The sequence below is a fragment of the Falco rusticolus genome, chromosome W (genome assembly GCF_015220075.1).
Source record: "Falco rusticolus isolate bFalRus1 chromosome W, bFalRus1.pri, whole genome shotgun sequence".
In the NCBI taxonomy this organism is placed as follows: Eukaryota; Metazoa; Chordata; class Aves; order Falconiformes; family Falconidae; genus Falco; species Falco rusticolus.
In genome coordinates, this window is record NC_051209.1 from 3716581 (window position 1) to 3736259 (window position 19679).

The 19679-nt window shown below is 49.3% G+C and overlaps 1 pseudogene; it reads left to right on the plus strand.

Moving 5' to 3' along the window:
* Positions 1–9507: 9507 nt before the first annotated feature.
* On the plus strand, positions 9508–18698 carry LOC119140912 (annotated as a pseudogene).
* Positions 18699–19679: the final 981 nt, after the last annotated feature.

A 19679-nucleotide genomic window follows, 5' to 3' on the forward strand; every position in this document is an offset into this window, starting at 1 on the left:
TGCTGCGATTATATGCCCTTGCTCCCTCAATGCAGCAGTAAAGGCAGCCACTTGCTTATTTTGTTCGGCTCGAGTAGCTCTAATCAACATTTCATCTACAGGACTTCCTTGGGGTAGTGTTGCTAAGATCACCCTTGTTCTTGGGTTAGCCCCTTCAAAGGCGAGGGTGCGGAACAAATGTTCCTGCAGGTCCACAGGTAAATCAGAATTGTCCTTTAATGCTGCAGACATACGGTCTACAAATTATCCATAGGGCTCCGTTGTCCCCTGACGGACAGTGGTATAGGAAGCAGGTTTCTTCTTGTCTGGTACAGACAAAAGGGCTCGATGTGCTAAAGTCTGAGCAAGTTGATGCATTTGTATGGGATACTGCAATTGAACCTGCATAGTAAAGTCCCTGTCCAGTTAACATATCTGCCCTTAGACCATAAAGCAGATCTCCTATATCCGGATCTTGATGTCTATTTGCTTCCTCTATGGCTAGTCTCTTCCACTCCCTCTCAAACATTAAATATTGAGAAGGAGTCAATAATAGGGAAGCAAGTCCAGCGCAATCAGCAGGTGAGAGAACGTCTGCTGTGAAAATAAACTGTATGATCTGTCGTGCAGCCTCTGAACACAGGCCATGAGTAGTAACCGTTTGCTTTGCTTGTTGCAATATTTTCCAATCATGCGGCTCCCATTGTGCACCAAGGATATTAACCACTACTGGACAAGCTAATGAGCTGGTCACCTGCCAATCACCCTCCAAAACAGCATCACGACTAACACCGGACCGATGCTGTAGAATTGGATCTGTACTCGAGTTCAGCATCGTGGGGTAGTTGGGCTAACTGGAGGAATTACAGGTATTGAAGTAGTAGGCAGGTTCATTTCAACTCGCTTTTCCATGTTTCTTAATTTATCTATTACCTCCTGTAAGGACTTCTCTGTATTGTTATCACAAGGTTTCTCCCCGCCTTCTTCCTCAAATTCGTCCGATAATGTTTCAGGAAGAGGAAGATACGACATCGGACGGCGCTTTTGCCCGCCCTGACGAGACCTACGAGCTGTCACCACCCTCCGTTTTGGTCTTGCTCCACCCACAGCTCCGATTGGTGCAGCAGGACTCGCTGCCCCGCCCTCCTGGGGAGGCTCAGCAGCCTCTTCCGGGTTCGGCTCAGTTACAGCAGACTCCTGGAGGAGTAACTTTGGGTTTGTCCGTTGTCTTATCTAAAAGCTCCTGCACTATTGAACACGCAGGGGCGGACATACCCTTCATAGGACGAGTATGCCCAACTCCGAAAAGTGTAGCCAAGAGAGAAGGCTTAGGTGAATCACCCTTCTGCTCCACCGGCTTTTCTACCACATCGCCCCCCAACGCCTCTATGGCTGCCGCCGCTACTTTTTTTTCCGCTTTCATAGTTTAGAGTGTTAACTATCGACAGCCACGTAGCTCCTAACGCTTTAGCTTCTTTTCCTTCTTTGTCTCCCTCGATCGTAGTATCCCAGAGGCAATTTCCCACTTCTCTCCATTCCGCAATACTAAACAATAACGCGGGCTCGGGCATCTTATTCTTTTTCCGTGCCCAGCGAACTAAGGCCTCCACTTCTTTTTCTTTAACGCCCCCCCCTCTCTTAAGGAGGATGCCAGTTAACAGGTTAATTGCCGCGTCTAATTCCATCGTGGTCTTCTCAGAGCTCCCTCCTCTCATATAAAGGATATCAGCGGAGAAGCCCTGCCGCACTCGTTGCGGTCTTCCGTAATACACCCCCCCCTCCCCCTCACAGAGAGGAAATCAGCGAGGAGCCCTGCCGCGATTTACTCTACGCGGTCTTACCGCCGGCGGGGGTGCGATCTGCAGCTCTACATCGAACTCTGGACTCCGCTTTTCGCCTTCCAGGTTCCGCCCGCCTCCGACCTCCAGCTCCCTAATCGGACAACGTCCCTTCGGGTCCGATGCACGGAGACTTACGCATTTAAGCGAACCGCATTTAAGCTAAACCGCATTTAATCGAACCGCATTTAAGCGATTAAATGGGTCCCTGTTGGGGCACCAGATGAAGAGGGTCCCCCATGGAGAGTCGGCCAAGTCACGACAATCACACCAATATGGCTACATGCCGCGCTCACTTTATTAAACAAACAGGTCATATTTATAACTTAAACCGACCGCTCACCCGACTTTACACACAGGTGATTAGATAAAAGTCTCTGGGCCACGTGGGGGTCCGTGTCGCTGACTGGTGGGCATGCTGCAGGTGTCTTATCAGAGTGTGCCGATGAGAGTGTGTTGATTTCGCGGTTCCCAGGGCTTGCTCTGCACCTGGCTTCTTGTTTGTGCATAGCTTGTTTTCCTTCTCCCACTGCTTGTTCCCAGGACTATTTAAAGCTGCTCTGCAGCTTCAACTAACAGGCCTGGGTTGTCCAACCCGGACAATGGTAACATATGTCCTCCGTCCTTTAAAAATCCCTCTACAACAGGCTCCACTTTGCTACAGAGCAGAGGATTTATGGGTGCAATGAAGAGCTGGAAAATAGCTATTCCCTCCATTCTCCAGTGCCTTGCCAGTCCCTGTCCCTGAGAAGGACTCTCACACTTTCTCCCTGACCGGAAAGTGCCCAAAACTGCAGTGGGATAAAAGAGTTCAGTTTGCACCAATCAAAAACAGTTACAAAGAGAGTGAAGAACTGACACTGACCTGCTTTGGAGATCTCAAACCATCCTTCCCCAAGATCAAATGAGCAAGGGAATTTCTATGAGTGAATTCTCGAGATGCCTGGTGGGGCAAGAACAGCACAGGTGCCTGGATGTGCATTGAGAAGGCCATAGGGTGTATTGGTGAGGCAGCAGCTGCTCTCCCATGTCCCCTCTCTACCTTCACCCTTGATAGCCAGTTGTGACGTTGCCCAGCTGAGCAGCAGGCAGATGACAGTCCCTCCTTGGTGTTGTGTTGCCCATGCAAACTGTTGAAGAGGACAGCCCAGCCAGGATACAAGAGACAAGGTAGTGCCAGCCAGGCAAGCCAGCAGCTCCTGCAGTGGTTCCTGAGCAGGCCAAGTGTGGGTCCCTGCAGATGGGCACCAGGGCCTGGGGCAGGATCCAGGGCCAGCACTGAGTTGCCCTGGTCCTTGCTGAGCCTCCAGAAGCCATTCCAGAGTGCACAGGTCTGCTTGTCTTGCTACCTGCCTGTGAAGGTGAAGGACTCTGGGGACTTCTGCAGCCCCAGCAGCTGGAGTGGAGGGGACTGAAGGGAGCCCTGAGTGCCTGGGGCTGGGTCACCCTTGGTATTGGGGCTGGAGGCTGTGGGGCATGCACCTGTGGGAAGAACGATGCTCTCCCTCAAGTGATGGGGCTGCTCTGGGCAGGGACAGAGCTGTGCTGAGTGTGGGGATGGCCATGTGCAGGCAGCCCAGCATTCAGGGGAGATGGGCAGGGAGAGACTACCTGGGAAACTCCCTGCTTCAGGCTGTTGTGGACAGCTAAGGGTGACCATGGATACAAGTGGGTGGATGGGTGTGGTTCATGGATGAGTGATTCTTCATGCTTTAGGTGCACAAGGAGAACCCCTTCCCAGCAAGCCTTGCCAAGGAGTCACATCATGGCAGAAGGACGTGTCACCTTCCCTCTTCCCTTCAGTGGCTGGAGGGACTGCTGGGGATTGTTAATACCCCACCATCTACCCCTGTTCCAGTTTATCACCTCCCAACCCAACACCCGCTTTCTCCTCTGCCAGAAACGTGCCAAAGGCCATGGTGAGACCAAAGACTCCAGCTGGGACCAGTCCAGAAGAATTACAAGAAGAACAAAGTGATGCTGAGCTGCCCTGAGGGTTTCCAGCCACCCTTCACCCACATCAAATGCGTCAGTGAAGGCCAGCCCATCGGTCACGGGAAACCTGTATATACAGACCCGTGGCTGGAAGGGACAGCAGAGGTTAAGTAAGTCCAGTGTGGAGTGCATCAGTAAGGGAGGCATCAGGAGCTCTCCTGGCTGCTCTGTTCTGTCCTTCCTGAGCAAGGGAAGGAAAGCTGTGCGATTACAGGAGGCAGTGCAGTGCTGAGGCAGCCCCTGAGTCTGCCCTGGGCTTGCCCCTGGGCTCCAGGGAAGCCTTGGAGGGGAGGGGACTGGTGCCAGCTTCAGTCCCTGAGGGTCCTTGCAGGAAGGGGCTGTGGTATCAGGGTGGCAGGCTGTCATGGTTTAACTCCAGTCAGCAACTAAGCACCACACAGCCACTCCCTCCCTCCCCCCCCCCCCCTTCCCCCAGCAATATGGAAGAGAATTGGAAAGGTAAAAGTGAGAAAACTCGTGGGTTGATGTGGAGTGGCTGGAAGACAACGGACATATTATGAGCAATCCAGACCAAGTAACTTTGTTGTAATAGCAGGCTGAGCAGGCTGAAGCTGTAACAAGCTGCAGCTGTTGTGAAGGACATATGCAAGGCCAAGGGAGACAAAGAAACTGTGTATTCACAGAGAGATAAGAGAGTTGGACTATTAAGGAACTGTACATGGGAAAGAGATAAAGGAGTTGGACTGAAAAATAAGAAAATAGAATGTCGAAACAGAATGTAGGTGAGGAGCATGGATACCACGCTGTGACCAATCATAGAGTGCAGGAGAGTGAATAGACAAGCAGCTTTAGCCTATTAGCAATCTAGAAGCAATGTGTGTGCTTTGTGCTACTGTATAAATTGCTGTGTATCCCTTAATAAAGTGGCACTAACTTGATCACATTGGTCGTATAAGTTGTGTCCGAACCTTCTGCATCAACAGGTGAGATAAGAACAGTTTAATAATTGAAATATAATAATAGCAACAACAATAATAATAATGATGTAATGAAAAGGAAAATAACAAAGAGAGAGAAATAAAATCCAAGAAAGACAAGTGATGCAAATGAAAACAATTGCTCACCACTAACCAACTGATGCCCAGTCAGTCCCTGAACAGTGGCTCCCTGGCCAACCTTCCCCCTAGTTTTATTGCTGAGCATGATATCATATGGTATGGTGTGGTGGGTTGACCTTGGCTGGACACCAGGTGCCCACCAAACTGCTCTATCACTCCCCTCCTCAGCAGAAAAGGGGGAAGAAAATAAGATGAAAAAAACCCTTGTGGTTCAAAATAAAGGCAGTTTAATGAAGTAATAGCAAAAGTTGTGTGCGCAGAAGCGAAGGAAAACAAAAGATGTTCTCTACTTCCCATCAGCAGGTGATGTTTGGCCACTTCCCAGGAAGCAGGGCTTCAGTACACATAGCAGTTGCTCCCTTCCTCCTTCTTTCTCTTGGCTTTTATATCTGAGCAGACGTCATATGGTATGGATTATCCCTTTGATCATTTTGGGTCAGCTGTCCTGGCTGTCCCCTCCCAAGATCTTGCCCACCCCCAGCCTACTGGTGAGGGTGGGGGAAGGGAGGTTGGAGAGACAGTCTTGATGCTGTGGGAGCACTGCTCAGCAGTAGCCAAAACACTGGTGTGTTATCATCACCTTTCTAGCTACCAAGCACAGCACTATGAGGGCTGCTATGGGGTTCAGCCAGACCCAATACATATGGAATATCCCTTTGGTCAGTTGGGGTCAGTTGTCCCAGCTGTGTCTCCTCCCAACTTTTTGTGCACCCCCAGCCTACTTGCTGGTGGGGTGGTGTGAGAAGCAGAAAATGCCTTGACTGTGTAAGCACTGCTCAGCAATAACCAAAACATCCCTGTGTTATCAACAGTTTCCAGCACAAATGCAAAACTTAGCCCCATGCTAGCTACTATGAAGAAAATTAACTCTATCCCAGCCAAAACCAACACAAGGGCAGTGGCCAGAGCTGCCCATGCCAGGCCAGGGCAGAGTGTCCAGCATGCAGGGCTCCAGCATGCAATTCATGGGTGGGTGGGAGGTTCCTTGTGGATGTACATGGATGATAGGGGGCTCCTTGAGGTCTTCTGGCAGGAGCATGTGTTGAGAGGAGGGGTGCGGCAAATGAAGAGACAGGACGCAGCTTGATGCAAGCAAATGTCAATTTATTGTACAGAAGCACAGAGTTTATATATACTTTCAGAAGCTGCGCGTTTTAAACAGATTGGTTCTTGAAGCTAAGCATTGCATACTAGGCAATCCCTGATTGGTGGTTAACTACCATCAATTAACAGCAAGGTGTTACCTTTCCTTGGCAAGCCATCCTTGGTGCCATCTGTCTCCCACTCCCCTGTGCTCTGTAAACATGTCTCATCATGTTAATTGTTGTCTAGACAAGCTCGAGCACATTCCCCTCAGCTAACTGATTGCCACGCATGGTCCTAGTTTCCAGACCGCTCCTGCATCTCCCCCTTCCTGTTGCACAAAAAGAACCTTTGAAAAAGAAGGAGTAAAAACAAGGTATAAGTAATAGAACAAATAAAAAAACAACTAAGACATATAATCAGTGTCAAAATAACCCACTGTCTCTGTTCCGTACAATTTTACAATTTCCCCTTTTTGTTTTTGAACAGCTAGTACCAGGTTTGCCATGTTCTGCAGGGCCCTTGCAAACATGACAGCAACCAAGGTAACAGCAAACAAACAATACTGCCAATTGAGTGAATGGATGCCAAAAAGGCTGAAATTTTCTTAGATTTTGATAACATGTTGCTGCAATGGGGCGCCTAAAATCCACGCAGCACATACCATCAAAATCCTCACAGCCATGTCCTTGAACCAACAACAAAAAGCAGTGGCAATTTTGACCCACATTCTGAACTGCCTACCAAACAAGGTGATTTAACTCTTTAATGCTTACCCTGCTATTACTCTGGATAAGAGAAGAACCCCTGCGACACGTTCCCATCATAGCCTCCTACTACATTAGCATCTACAGAAAGACAGTTATCGACATTCAAAGTGTAAACAATATCATCTTCTTTTGGATTAACATTATACATAGGTGGAAGGGCTCACCAAACAAGAACTGGTTCAGTCAAAAAGTTCGAAACATAGCATGCCTTCTCTGAACATACCTCTGGGGTCATTCCCTTCATTCCCTCTCTTTTTTATGCAAAGAGAAACACTTTACTATAACAGAGACGCCCCTATTTACATCTCTGAGCCTGGACACAAACCGCAGCTGTATGCGCCACCAGGCTCAGGGCAGAAATCATTCATGTAGTTACATAGCTATATATCACTACAAGCATGCAGACACCTATTAAACACTAGATAACCATGTTTATCTTTCCTATTCTCCTTCACAATACCTAGTTGTTCTCTCATTATGAATCCTCCCTTCCCGCACTGCTTTGCTTAACCCTTTAACAGCCTCGTATTGCACAGGCTGCCACTCTGCAGGTTGATTTGTCTGACAAAATACTGAACAAGCCATAGCGACTCCCAAAACCCATCACTTAAGTGCTTCCCACTTGCATTCCTGCCACCAATCCCTCAGACTCCCTTTCACCCTCCCCAAAAATACAATCAATGCATCGGGAGAGAGGAAGGGGTGAGGGAAAGGTCTAGCTCCTTTTCCAGATCTATAGGACCTGGATCAAAAGGTTTATCAGTGTCAATGGAATCATTGTCCGAGCTGTCCTGTTCCTGTGCTTGCTCCTGTGTTGTGAGGGTCGCTGCAATCAGTGACAGAAGCTTTGGGGGCAGAGGAGGTGTGGACAGAATCGCCATCGCTGACGGTGTCTTGAGAAGAGTCGCGCTGTCGGTGGAATTTACAGCTTCCTCTGGTTTAGCACCGTTAGTAGAATTAGTCCACACTTGGCAAAGAGTAGTCAGAATTTGCCACCAAGATGTTAAATGCATTCCCGACACGGAGTTCCCCTCCGCGGCAGCATCATACAATTGGCTGCTGTATGTACACACTTTCATTCTTTCAAAGTCTCTAAAGTTTCTTGGCTGCTCACCTGTCTCGATGAATACAGGTGTTATCCTCGGGGTTTAGGTTGTCCGCCTGGTCCAGACAGCAAGACGATCGTTCAGCCAAGACATCTCCTCCGGAACGCAGCCCTCTTCCACGAGCTGTCTTTTTTATCGACCAGTTCCGTCCTTATTCTTCCAAGGCTTCGGAAAACCACCATAGGGGTCACCGTTTGAGGAGACTGAGGCACGGACACCCTGATCTGACTAGGAGACCCTACATGAGTCCATATACATGTCTTTCTGGGGATGAAGCCTGATTCCCCATTACGGATTTCCCACAGCTCACCTCTCAACTCCGGAGGGATTTATGGCCAGCTCCTGCTTCCTTTCAGCAGATCATTCAAAGTTCTGTGGGATTCGCTGCATGTCGCTCAGATAGGCGATTCGAGAGCCTTTCACGTTAGATCCTTAAACGCATCACATCGGGGTCACCAATTTGCGGCGAATGAAGAGACGGGACGCAGCTTGATGCAAGCAAATGTCAATTTATTGTACAGAAGCACGAGTTTTTATACACTTTCAGAAGCTGTGCGTTTTAAACAGATTGGTTCTTGAAGCTAAGCGTTGCATACTAGGCAATCCCTGATCGGTGGTTAACTACCAGCAATTAACAACAAGGTGTTACCTTTCCTTGGCACCATCCTTGGTGCCATCTGTCTCCCACTCCCCTGTGCTCTGTAAACATGTCTCATCATGTTAATTGTTGTCTAGACAAGCTCGCATTCCCCTCAGCTAACTGATTGCCACGCATGGTCCTAGTTTCCAGACCGCTCCTGCAGAGGGGGGGGTTTACAGTGCTGGAGGTCAGACAGGCATGCATGGTAGAGGTGGCCAAAAGCATTGCCTCGGGGTCTGGGGGATCACAGAGCTCTGCTCCCTGTGTCTTCTCAGCCCATGCAGGTGGAACAAAAGCCTGGCCTCCTCCCCATGTGCCGGTCTCCCCTTTTGGTCCCTGCTGCATGCCATCACTGGAGGAGTCAGCTTTTGGGCTCAGGGTTTATTGCCTTCTCAGGAGGCGTCGGGGTGTAGAAGTCCTCTGTGAGGGAGACTGGGGCCAGCTTGCATTCTTGTGGGAAGCCCAGTACAACATGCTGAAAGTCAGGAATGTGCTGTTGTCTGGCACAGCCAAACTTGCCATGTGCTTTGTGACTCCTTGGGCTGGGCCACAGTGAGAGAGCTCAGGGCTGGTTCCCTGCAGGCAGCTGTGAGCACGGGGAGTGTGGGAATATGGGTGGGATGGGAAGGGGATGCTGCTTCTGTGGATCACTGAGCAGGGCCCACAGGGGCCGCTCTATGCATGGCACAAGCTTCCAGGGTGTCCTGCCTGGTCCTTTTGTAGCCCGTGCCAGTCCTTAATGTTGCGTGTTGCCAGGCTTGACTGAGGGAGCTGAGGCCCCAGAGACAAATGTTGAACTCTTTCCTGGGAGGCCTGCAGGAAGCAATGTGAGGCCCTTCTTGCCCTCATCCCCTTGCTGGGGACATGGCATGGGAGGGCTGCTCCATATGGTTTCCTGGAGTTCCATCCTTTGCCCTGCTGTGCCAGACAAGGGGATCCCCCAATCCATCCCCTGTCATGCCCTGCAGACCTACCCTCTGCCCTGCTAATGCCTTCCCATCTTGTTGGTGCGGAGAAATGCCAGAAGACCCAGTAGGACTCCAGGTTTATCTCTGATCCAGACTAGCTATTCTACAACCCAAATAAAGTGGTGATGTTGAGGTGCCCTGAAGGGTACTTGTCTTCTGCTACAGAGATCACCTGCATGAAACTGAGATTAAGGCAAGTCTCCCCAATTCCTTGGAGCAGCTGGCTTGTGAGGAAAAGCATGGGCCACTGGCATCCTATGGAGGGGAACATGACCGGTGTGGGTAAGTGAGTGAACCAGCCACTCTCCCAGTGCTCACAGTCTGTACTCCCCAGGCAGGAGAGCAGTGATGGATATGACCTGTGTCATTATTGCCCTGTGCTTGGGGTTGTCAGGGCATGGTGTGGGCATTTCTCATGGTTTAACCCTGGCTGGCAACCAAGAACCACACAGCCACTTGCTCATTCTCCCCCATCCAGAGAGATGGGAAGGAGGATCGGAAAGGAATGTAAAATTCAAGGGTTGAGATAAGAACAATTTAATAGGTAAAGCAAAAGCTGCGCATGCAAGCAAAGCAAAGCAAAGAATTCATTCACCACTCCCCATGGGCAGGCAGGTGTTCAGCCATCCCCAGGAAAGCAGGGCTCCATCATGGGTAACAGTTACTTGGGAAGACAAATGCCATAATGCCAGATGTCCCCACGTTCCTTCTTCTTCCCCCAGTTTATATACTCAGCATGGCATACCATGCTATGGAATATCCCTTTGTTGCTGAAATCTCGGAATGAAGAACTTATCAACACCAATGTGATGTAGATAAGCAGACGCTTTTTTATTAACGTCTGGGTGCATGAGTGAGTCCTCTCATGATCAACGCACACCAAGTTTCAAAATCATGCACCATATTTAGAACTTATTCATGCATATTCATTAACTATTCATGCATAATCATAATATTTCCCAAAAATAATTAACATACTCTCCTCCCATATCCGATTCTGCGCAGTAAAGATAAGAAAAGTCTAGAAATGGGTCTGGGGTACGATTTGGGTAGGTGGTATAGGAGTCGGTGGTCGCGATCTCCCCCTGCTGGAATTACCTTTTACTAAAGTTCATGATTTCTTGGCAGGTAACTGTAAGTTGTTCCAGTCGACTCTCCCCATTTCCCATTAATTCTGCATTCTGACATTTCAATGCATTCTCCCAGTCTACTTGTAAATACTGTATCCAATTATCTTCAATCATCTTGAATCTTAAGTCTATTGTCTAAGTTCTAATTATTCCTACTAGGTGATTCTGACCTATTCTTTTGGCCTTGCTACAGGGCTGTACAGAGGATTTCATAGCAGCTTTTGCTGTGCAACTACAAGTTTCATTAAAATATATTTCTTATTCCAAATGATTTTATAGAATCAAATAAAGTCAATTAATTCTAACTTATTAGCAGATCTGTAACACCTTTGGCTAGCTTGGGTCACCTGTCCTGGCTGTCTCCCCTCCCAATTTCCTGTGCCCCTCCAGCCCTCTGGCTGGCAGGGCCCAAGGAACTGAAAAGTCCTTGATTTAGTATAAACATCACCCAGCAACAACTAAAACCATCAGTGTCCTATCAACATTGTTCTCACATCATAGCCAAAACACAGCACTGTACTAACTACTAAGAAGAAAATTAACTCTATCCCAGCTGAAACCAGGACAGCATTCACTCCAGAGAAAACTGCTGCTGATTCATCCCAGATTTGTTTGTGCTGTTGCCAGCTGGGGCATCCCTGCACAGTGCCAAGGGGGACAAGTCCTCATCACTGTGTGCAGGGCCCCAGGCAGTGTGTCCAGACCAGCTGGATGGGTCTTTATGGAGAAGAGTACAAGAGTCCAGGAGCAGGAGGGCAGGACCCAGCTCTGTCCGCTGGGTCTGTTGGCTAAGTTATTGTTGGTAAAAAAGGGACCAGTCACCAGATCAGTTGCTAGCCCCAGGGTGGTGGCTGCAGAGTGGCCACAAGTACTTCCTTGTACTCTTCCACATTTTCATGGTTTAACCCCAGCTGGCAACCAAGTACCACACAGCCACTTGCTCACTCCCCCTCACCCGGAGGGGTGGGGAGGAAAACTGGAAAGGAATGTAAAACTTGAGGGTTGAGATAAGAACAATTTAATAATTTAAATAGAATAAAGAGGTAATAATAACTATAACAATAATAACAATTATAATGGAAAGGTGGGAGAAAAGGGTAAAATCCAAAGGAAAAGAGAAAAGGAAAAGTGATGCACAGCACAACTGCTCACCACCCACTGACCAATGCCCAGCCAGTCCCTGAGCAATGATCCCCCCCCAGCAAACCCTCCAAGTTTATATACCAAGCATGACGTCCCATGGTATGGAATACCTCTTTGGCTGGTTCAGGTCAGCTGACCTGGCTGTGTCCCCTCCCAGTCTCTTGTGCCCCTCCAGCACTCTGGCTGGCAAGGCCCAAGAAACCACAAAATCCTTGACTTAGTATAAACATTACCCAGCAACAACTGAAAACATCAGTGTGGTTATCAACATTGTTCTCACACCATAGCCAAAACCCAGCACTGTACTAACTACTAAGAAGAAAGTTAACTCTATCCCATCTGAAACCAGGGCACACAGTCAATGCAGTACCCAGAGTACCTCTGGGAACAGTTCAGGTCCAGAGGAGGGTGCAGACAGTGGCTGAGTGTTGTCTGGAAGAAGGCAGGATGGCCTTGTCGCCATTGTGCTGGGGACAGGCTAATGAGGGAATGCTGGGGATGATGGAGGTTGGCTGGAAGGAGAAGGGAAGGAAATGACCCTCTTGCAATGTTTCCTTCACAAAGGTCCTTCAGGTTGTCCCTGGGACCTTGGAGATTTCCATAAGCAGCATCAAACTGAACTGGACCTGCAGAATCCTTGATGCCTGCCAGCGCATGTGGGCCATGTGCTGTCTAGCAGTGCCTTCCTCCCTTCCCTGTGAGACTGAAGAGGTGAAGGGAGAGGACATGCTACACGGCCAAGAGGGAACATTTGCCTGTCCCCCTGTGCAGCCCTTCACTGTCTACAGCGTCACTATCTCCCTGCCCCCCAGTACAATTCTGTTCACATGGCTGCTCAGGACAGAGGAAATGGGTATGTGCCCACCTACATGAAATATAAAGGTGCCCTTCACCTGGCAACTCGGCCCGAGCATCTGCTCCCTGCAGTGATGGTCCTGTGATCGGGGCTGCTTGGAGCCTGTGGGATCTGGGGAAGGGGCTGTGCAGGGCCCTGGACCACAGCATGTCCCCACCTCACTCTCCCCCTCCTCACCACACTGATGCTGCTTGCTTCTGATGCTGCAGCACGTGCCCTCTGTGGGGGACAAAACCTGCTTGGGGGGGTCCCTTTGCAGCCTGTCCCCTGGACCAGGAGCTGCCTGCACCCTGCTCTGGGCTCAGGCCTTCCTCACTGGCCCCATGTGTGACCCCATCCTCCTGTGTTTCCAGTGCTGGACAAACCAGAGTAGCTGTGGCTGGATGCCAGCATGGGGTCCTTCAGGTAGAAGGCGCTGCCCTCCTGAAAAGGGGACATCATCGGATACCAGGTACCAGGGAACCGCAGACTACCTGTGGTTCCCCTCACCTTGCCAGGCACCTCTCTGCCTGGAGCTGTGTGCAGGCAGGTAGAGTGAATGGGGAAGGGAAAATTGATGACTTGTGGTTCCCCTCAGTGTCCTAGTGAGCATCTGGCTGTGATGAGCATGAAAGTTTTCTCTCTCACCCTCAACATTCCTCATGCTGTGGAGTTGCCCAGAGAGGTGGTGGGTATTCCCTGCTCTCTGGGCTTCCTCCCCAGATCTGCTCAGCCTGGGGTTTAGCAGACTTTACATCTTAGTGTGCAGGACTTGATGTGTCTGCTGGAGTGGCCTCCCAGGGTTTCCTGTGCCTCTTGTGTGCTTGTTTCTGGTTCTTACCACAGGAGATCCTATGGTTTAAGTTGTCCTCTGAAAACCCCTCTTCCTCTGGGAGAGTTGCACCGTTTATTTGAGCTTTCCACAGTGCATGGCAGGAAGTGCCTTCTCTGTCTGTGAGTTTGGGTCTCTTCCCACAGTGCAGCCCTGCTTTCTAGCATTGGGGGGCAGAGACCCTTATCAGTGTGTCTTATGCCCTCTCTGAGGATAGACCTCTCCATGGGGTGACAGGGACCCAGATATGCTGGTTCTTCGTGCCCCTCAGCTGTTTCATGGGGAAACCTGCAAACTAGGGCCCTGATGGCATTACTTGTGGGTCTGTTCCAGCTGGCTACCTGCTCTCAGACACCTCTGTTTGTGACAAGAACCCTTTTTTTTTTGTTTCAGTTAGCTCCTTTTTTTTGCATATTCCCAAAATGCCATTTCTATAAAGACCCCAGCAGCAGTGAGGCTGGCCTGGGATCTCAGGAGAAATTCAGATGATGCATTGGCACATGGGCACCCTCAAACTGTATCCCTTGTGGGAACTGTCTTCCCCTTTTCATGTAGACAAAGCTTTCAGAGTCCAGCCTTGCACAGGGGGAAAGAGAAATTCAGGGCTCTTCTTTTGAGAGTTGTCAACACAGCGCCTGCTGTGTTGAAATATCGTATTAATGACCTGGCCTAGGCTCATTACATGTATATACACATGTATATACACATATTACATGTATCTTCAAATGAATGGCCTCCCTCTTGCCCTCAGCTCTTCACAGAGGCTTGGTCCTTTGCTCACAAAGGCAGCCACTCTGACGTCTTGAGTGTTGGCTCCAAATTCCTCCTCTCCTCCTCTTATCTGCTTTGAGGTCCACGCATGGGGCCAGGGCTCCTGGTAGTTCCTCTCTGAGAGCTTTCCACAACTGTGGCAGGTGAAGAGAAGGGGAGGTTTGCAGGGGTGCTTTTCTCTGTCTTGGTGTGCTGTGAGCAGGTTCCCAGAGGGCAGGTTGGTGCTGCTGCCCTCTGTCTCTGTCTCCTGTCCTTAGCTGAACACCACAGCCAGGAGTGCACAGGACAGTGGCTTCCTCGAGATGAAACAGCTGCAGCTGAGCAACTCTGTCACTGAGCACTTGTTGCCTGAGCACAGCCCTGCAGCAGATACACAGTGACAATGCAGGGACTCATGGCTGCTGGAGTCGGGGTTGTATTGCTGTGGGAGTTTCAGACCAAAATCTTGGGTAAGACTCTGTGCCCCAGTCCCTCCAGGGTGGCCATAGCATGCACCCTGGCTAAGGCAGCTCTCTGTCCCCAGCCCTGTGGCCTCCAAGCCAGTGCCGAGGAGCTTGGGAACAGAGGAGCTGTGCTCTGCAGTCTGCACTGCCCAAGGCTACTACCCCTGCTCTCAGCACAGCCTCTGCCATCCTGCTTACTAATGCTCAACTCCCAGGTCTTCCCTTCCAGACACCCTAGACCCTCTCAACATTAGTTACTGCAGTGTCTGTGATACCTCCCCATCCCAAGGGACAGCTGTGCTTCTCCTCCACCCCATAACCCGACCCACAGAGGCAGCAAGGTGAGTGTAGCGCCTGGCAGCTCTGCTCTCCACAGCCTTGAGATTGGTTTCCCCACCAGCAGCACTTGCCTGCAGCTGCCTCCATCCCAATCTCCCTGTCCCCGTCTTATCTAGCCCTCTCACCACCCTGCCTTGCAGGGAGTACCAGCTCATTGTGGCTGCGACACACAACAGCACCGTGGTGGAAGGTGCCTGCTCGTGGGAGTCACAGTCCTTCAATGCCAGCCAGCATCCTGGTGCCTATGTGGCTGCCATGCTCAACCTCACTGCCCCTGTGGGCTTTGTGCTGGGTGACGGGATCAGCGAGCACAGATTACCACAACACTGCCCTTTGGTCCTTCTGGGACTACATGGCCTTTTTTTCCACTTCATCTGCCACTCACAGCAGGTACACGTCACAGAGGGGTCTTGCTCCCCAGGGACGCTGCCAGCTGGGGCCGGGCCCCTTGGCTGGGTCTGGGCTGGCCACCAAAGATAAGTGGCAGTGCCACATGGGCTCTGCTCTCAGCCCCTGTGCCGAGAGCCTGGGTGCCTTGGCAGGACAGTGTCTCCGGGGTCCTTGTCCACAGCTGGGGCATTTGGTGGCCATGGGTGAGAGGCCTTTGCCCTCAGAGTGGGCAGCAGGACAGAAGTGGCCTGAGCTCTCCTTCCCATCTCCTCCAACAGGCAGAGTTCACCTGCATGTGCTATAGCTTCTCTGTTGGTAAGTGGGCTCCTCACTCCCTGTGCCCAAGGCTCCCTTTTCCTAGCCTGGCTGCTTCCCATGGAGAGGAGCTGGCTAAGCACAGGAGCAGGGGGGTCTTGTTGTGGGGGAACAGGGGAAAGCTTTCATTTCCCACACATGGGGGTGATCTTCCATCCCACAAGAAACCTAAGTCAAGACACATGTCTACACACTTGTGCACACCCATTGCTATTGTTGGGGCCATTGCCAACATGTGGCTCAGGCTGTGGCACCCACTCCTGGCTGTGTGTTAGTTGCAGGGCAGCACTCAGGCCCATGGCTTGAGACAGTGATTGGGGTGGCTGTACTGTTGGCACTCATCCTCCTGTCTGCAGGGTTCCTGTGGTTTGTGCTTTCCAGGTGAATTGGAAGGGGACAGACAGATTCAGCAGGGCCATGGGCAATCCCAACCTCTTGAGTAAGGCTCCTCTTTGCCTTTCAAGGAAAAGGAAGTCTCTGCCCAGAAAAGCTAAGGAAGATAATTAAAAAGGTAGGTGTGGGAAAATCACTTTGTGGGGGCAGGGGGAATTAGAGAAAACTGGGACCTAATAGAAGCGCAGTATTACAGAAAGCTTTTTAGGATAAAATACAGCTATCACTTTCAGGATGGTTGGCATGCACAGAATCTACATCACCACATTTCCCTAAGCAACACATCCTGCCAGCTCAGCACATGCTGATAGGAGTAAGGGAGGATGGAGCAGAGTGGAGACCCCATGGCCAGGCTCTTTCATGCTCCCTACAGGAATGGGAACTTGATGGCACCACACAGCTGATAAGCTGCATACCAGTTGTCACATGAAGAATCCATGAGATGTCTGTGGCTGAGTCAACCATTGAGGCGAAATGACTTTCCTCAGATGAAATAATCTCATTGTAATACTAACGCACACCTCCATCTCAAAGTTACCTGTCTCCAAGGTACTACTACACCTCACTGGGCACATGATACCAGTTAGCAACAACAATATGTATAACTAGAGTCACTCAAGCTCCACCTAAATGTGATAGAGATGAACTAGTCCTGGACTGAAATAAGCCCAGGGCAGGGGGAATTGTTGTCTAAACTCCTGGATTACCACACTCTGATTTAGTGTTCACAAAACTAGGTCAATCTGGCTAAAGTTCATAAAGTTGTTATGAATGAAGGGACTTTAATCAAGGTAGTCAGCCTTGGGGAGGATGAGGAACACAGAACAGATAGTGAAAAGAACACCATTATCTAAGTTACACAGAAAGAAGCCTTCAAGTGAGGGGAGTTCTGACTATGAGAGGAAACAAGATGATGAAGTGTTGCAATCCACTGACATCAACAGAAAATTAGCTGAAAATAGGTCAAAGACAATAGTGGTAGTGAGAGATGGTGACCTCGAACTCAAATAGCCCCCCCGAAAGAGGGCAAAGCCCCGCTTGAGGAGCATGCGTAGTTAGTAGGGAACTTCAGTAGTACTGAGGATGTGTACTAATTTGCATTAGAAGCAAGAAACTTGTAACCAGTCCTGTGTATGATGAATGAATATGCAATGTTCTGTGAAGTATAAAAAGTGGACAGATGACGGGAGAAGTTAGGGAAGACTCCATCGTAACTTCTGGGATCAGTTGACGGGCTGAACCTGTCTTCTCCCCCATAGGGACGCCTATTGAGTAAGAACTTTATCTTATGTGCACTAACTCACGCTAGCTGTTATTAGTGATTATAGCTTGGCTGTATATCACTTCAAGTTTGTTTTTGCAGACAGTCCCTATCACCGGCAATCACAAACCTTAATTTATCATGATTTTATATTAATAAAGAGTTTTATTCTATAAACTGTTAGTGTTAGTCCTTCATGAGCACTAGCAGTTGCCAGTAGCGGGTAACATATTTGAATAAAGTGGGAAGACTCACTTGGAGGGGCATCCAATACACCTGGAATTGACTGGCCCAAGGATGGAAACACAGGCCTAACATCTGCCATGGACTGATCCAGGATGCACTGGAAAAGAGTGAAGCTCCGGAACATCTGCAATACATTGATGATATCATCGTATGGGGCAATAGAGCAGAAGAAGTTTTTGAGAAAGGGGAGACAATTCAAATCCTTCTGAAAGCTGGTTTTGCCATAACACAAAGCAAGGTCAAGGGACCTGCACAGGAGATCCAGTTTTTGGGATGGATGTCATAAAATCCCAGTGGATGTGATCAACAAAATAAAAGCTATGTCTCCACCAACTAATAAGAAAGAAACTCAGGCTTTCTTAGGCACTGTGGGTTTTTGGAGAATGCACATTCCAAACTACAGTATGATTGTAAGCCCTCTCTATCAGGTGACCAGGAAGAATTTCAAATGAGGCCCTGAGCAGCGAAAAGCCTTTGAACAAATTTGAACAAATTAAATGGGAGATAGTTCAAGCAGTAGCCCTTGGGCCAGTCTGGACGGGGCAAGATGTAAAAATTTTACTCTACACCGCAGCCAGGGAGAATGGCCCTACCTGGACCCTCTGGCAGAAAGCACCAGAGGAGACTCGAGGTTGACCCTTGGGCTTTTAGAGTCAGGGATATAGAGGATCAGAGGCCTGCTACACTGCAACTGAAAAAGAGATACTGGCAACTTATGAAAGGCTTCGGGCTGTTTCAGAAGTGATTGGTACTGAAGTACAGCTCCTTCTGGCACCCCTGCCAGTGCTGGGCTGGATGTTTAAAGGGACTCTTCTCTACACATCACACAACTAATGCTAGATGGAGTAATTTGGTCATATTTATCACATAACAAGCTCAAATAGGAAATCCCAGATGTCCAGGAATCTTGGAAATTATCATGGACTGACCAGGTGGCAAAGATTTCAGAATGTTACCAGAGTAGGAGGTGACATGTGCTGAAGAGTCCACACTGTATAATAAATTGCCAGAACATGAAAAGAAATATGCCTTGTTTTCTGATGGGTCCTGCTGTATTGTAGGAAAGCATTGGAGGTGGAGAGCAGCTGTATGGAGTCTTCTATGATAAGTTGCAGAAACTGCTGAAAGAGAAGGTGAATTGAGACGGTTTGCAGAGCTGAAGGCTATCCAGCTGTCTTTAGACATTGCTGAATGAGAGAAACGGCCAATACTTTACCTCTATACTGATTCATGGATGGTGGCAAATGCCCTGTGGGGGTGGTTTCAGCAATGGAAGCGCAGTAATTCATAACAAAGAGGTAATCCCATCTGGGCTGCTGCATTGTGGCAATATATTGCTGCCCAGGTAGAGAAACTTGTTGTGAAGGTACGTCATGTAGATGCTCATGTACCCAAGTGGTGGGCCACTGAGGAACATTTAAACAACCAGCAGGTAGATCAGGCTACTAAAATTGAAGTGGCTCATGTAGATTTGGATTGGCAACATAAAGGTGAATTATTCATAGCTCGGTGGGCCCATGACACCTCAGGCCATCAAGGAAGAGATGCAACATATAGATGGGCTCGGGATCAAGGGGTGGACTTGACCATGGACACTATTGCAAAGGTTATCCATGAATGTGAAACATGAGCTGTAATTAAGCAAGCCAAGCGCTTAAAGTCTCTCTGGTATGGAGGATGATGGCTGAAATATAAATATGGGGAGGGCTGTCAGATTGACTATATCAAACTCCCACAGACCCGCCAAGGCAAGTGTCATGTTCTTATAATGGTGGAAGCAACCACCGTATGGCTGGAAACATATCCTGTGCCCCATGCCACTGCCTGGAACACTCTACTGGGCCTTGAAAGACAAGTCTTATGGCAACATGGCACCTCAGAAAGAATTGAATCAGACAACAGAGCTCATTTCTGAAAACAACCTCGTAGACACTTGGGCCAAAGAGCATGGTATTGAGTGGATATATCACATCCCCTATCATGCACCAGCCTCTGGGAAAATTGAACGATGTAATGGACTGTTAAAGACTACACTGAAAGCAATGGGTGGTGGGACTTTCAAACATTGGGATACACATTTAGCAAAGGCTACCTGGTTGGTTAATACCAGAGGCTCTGCTACC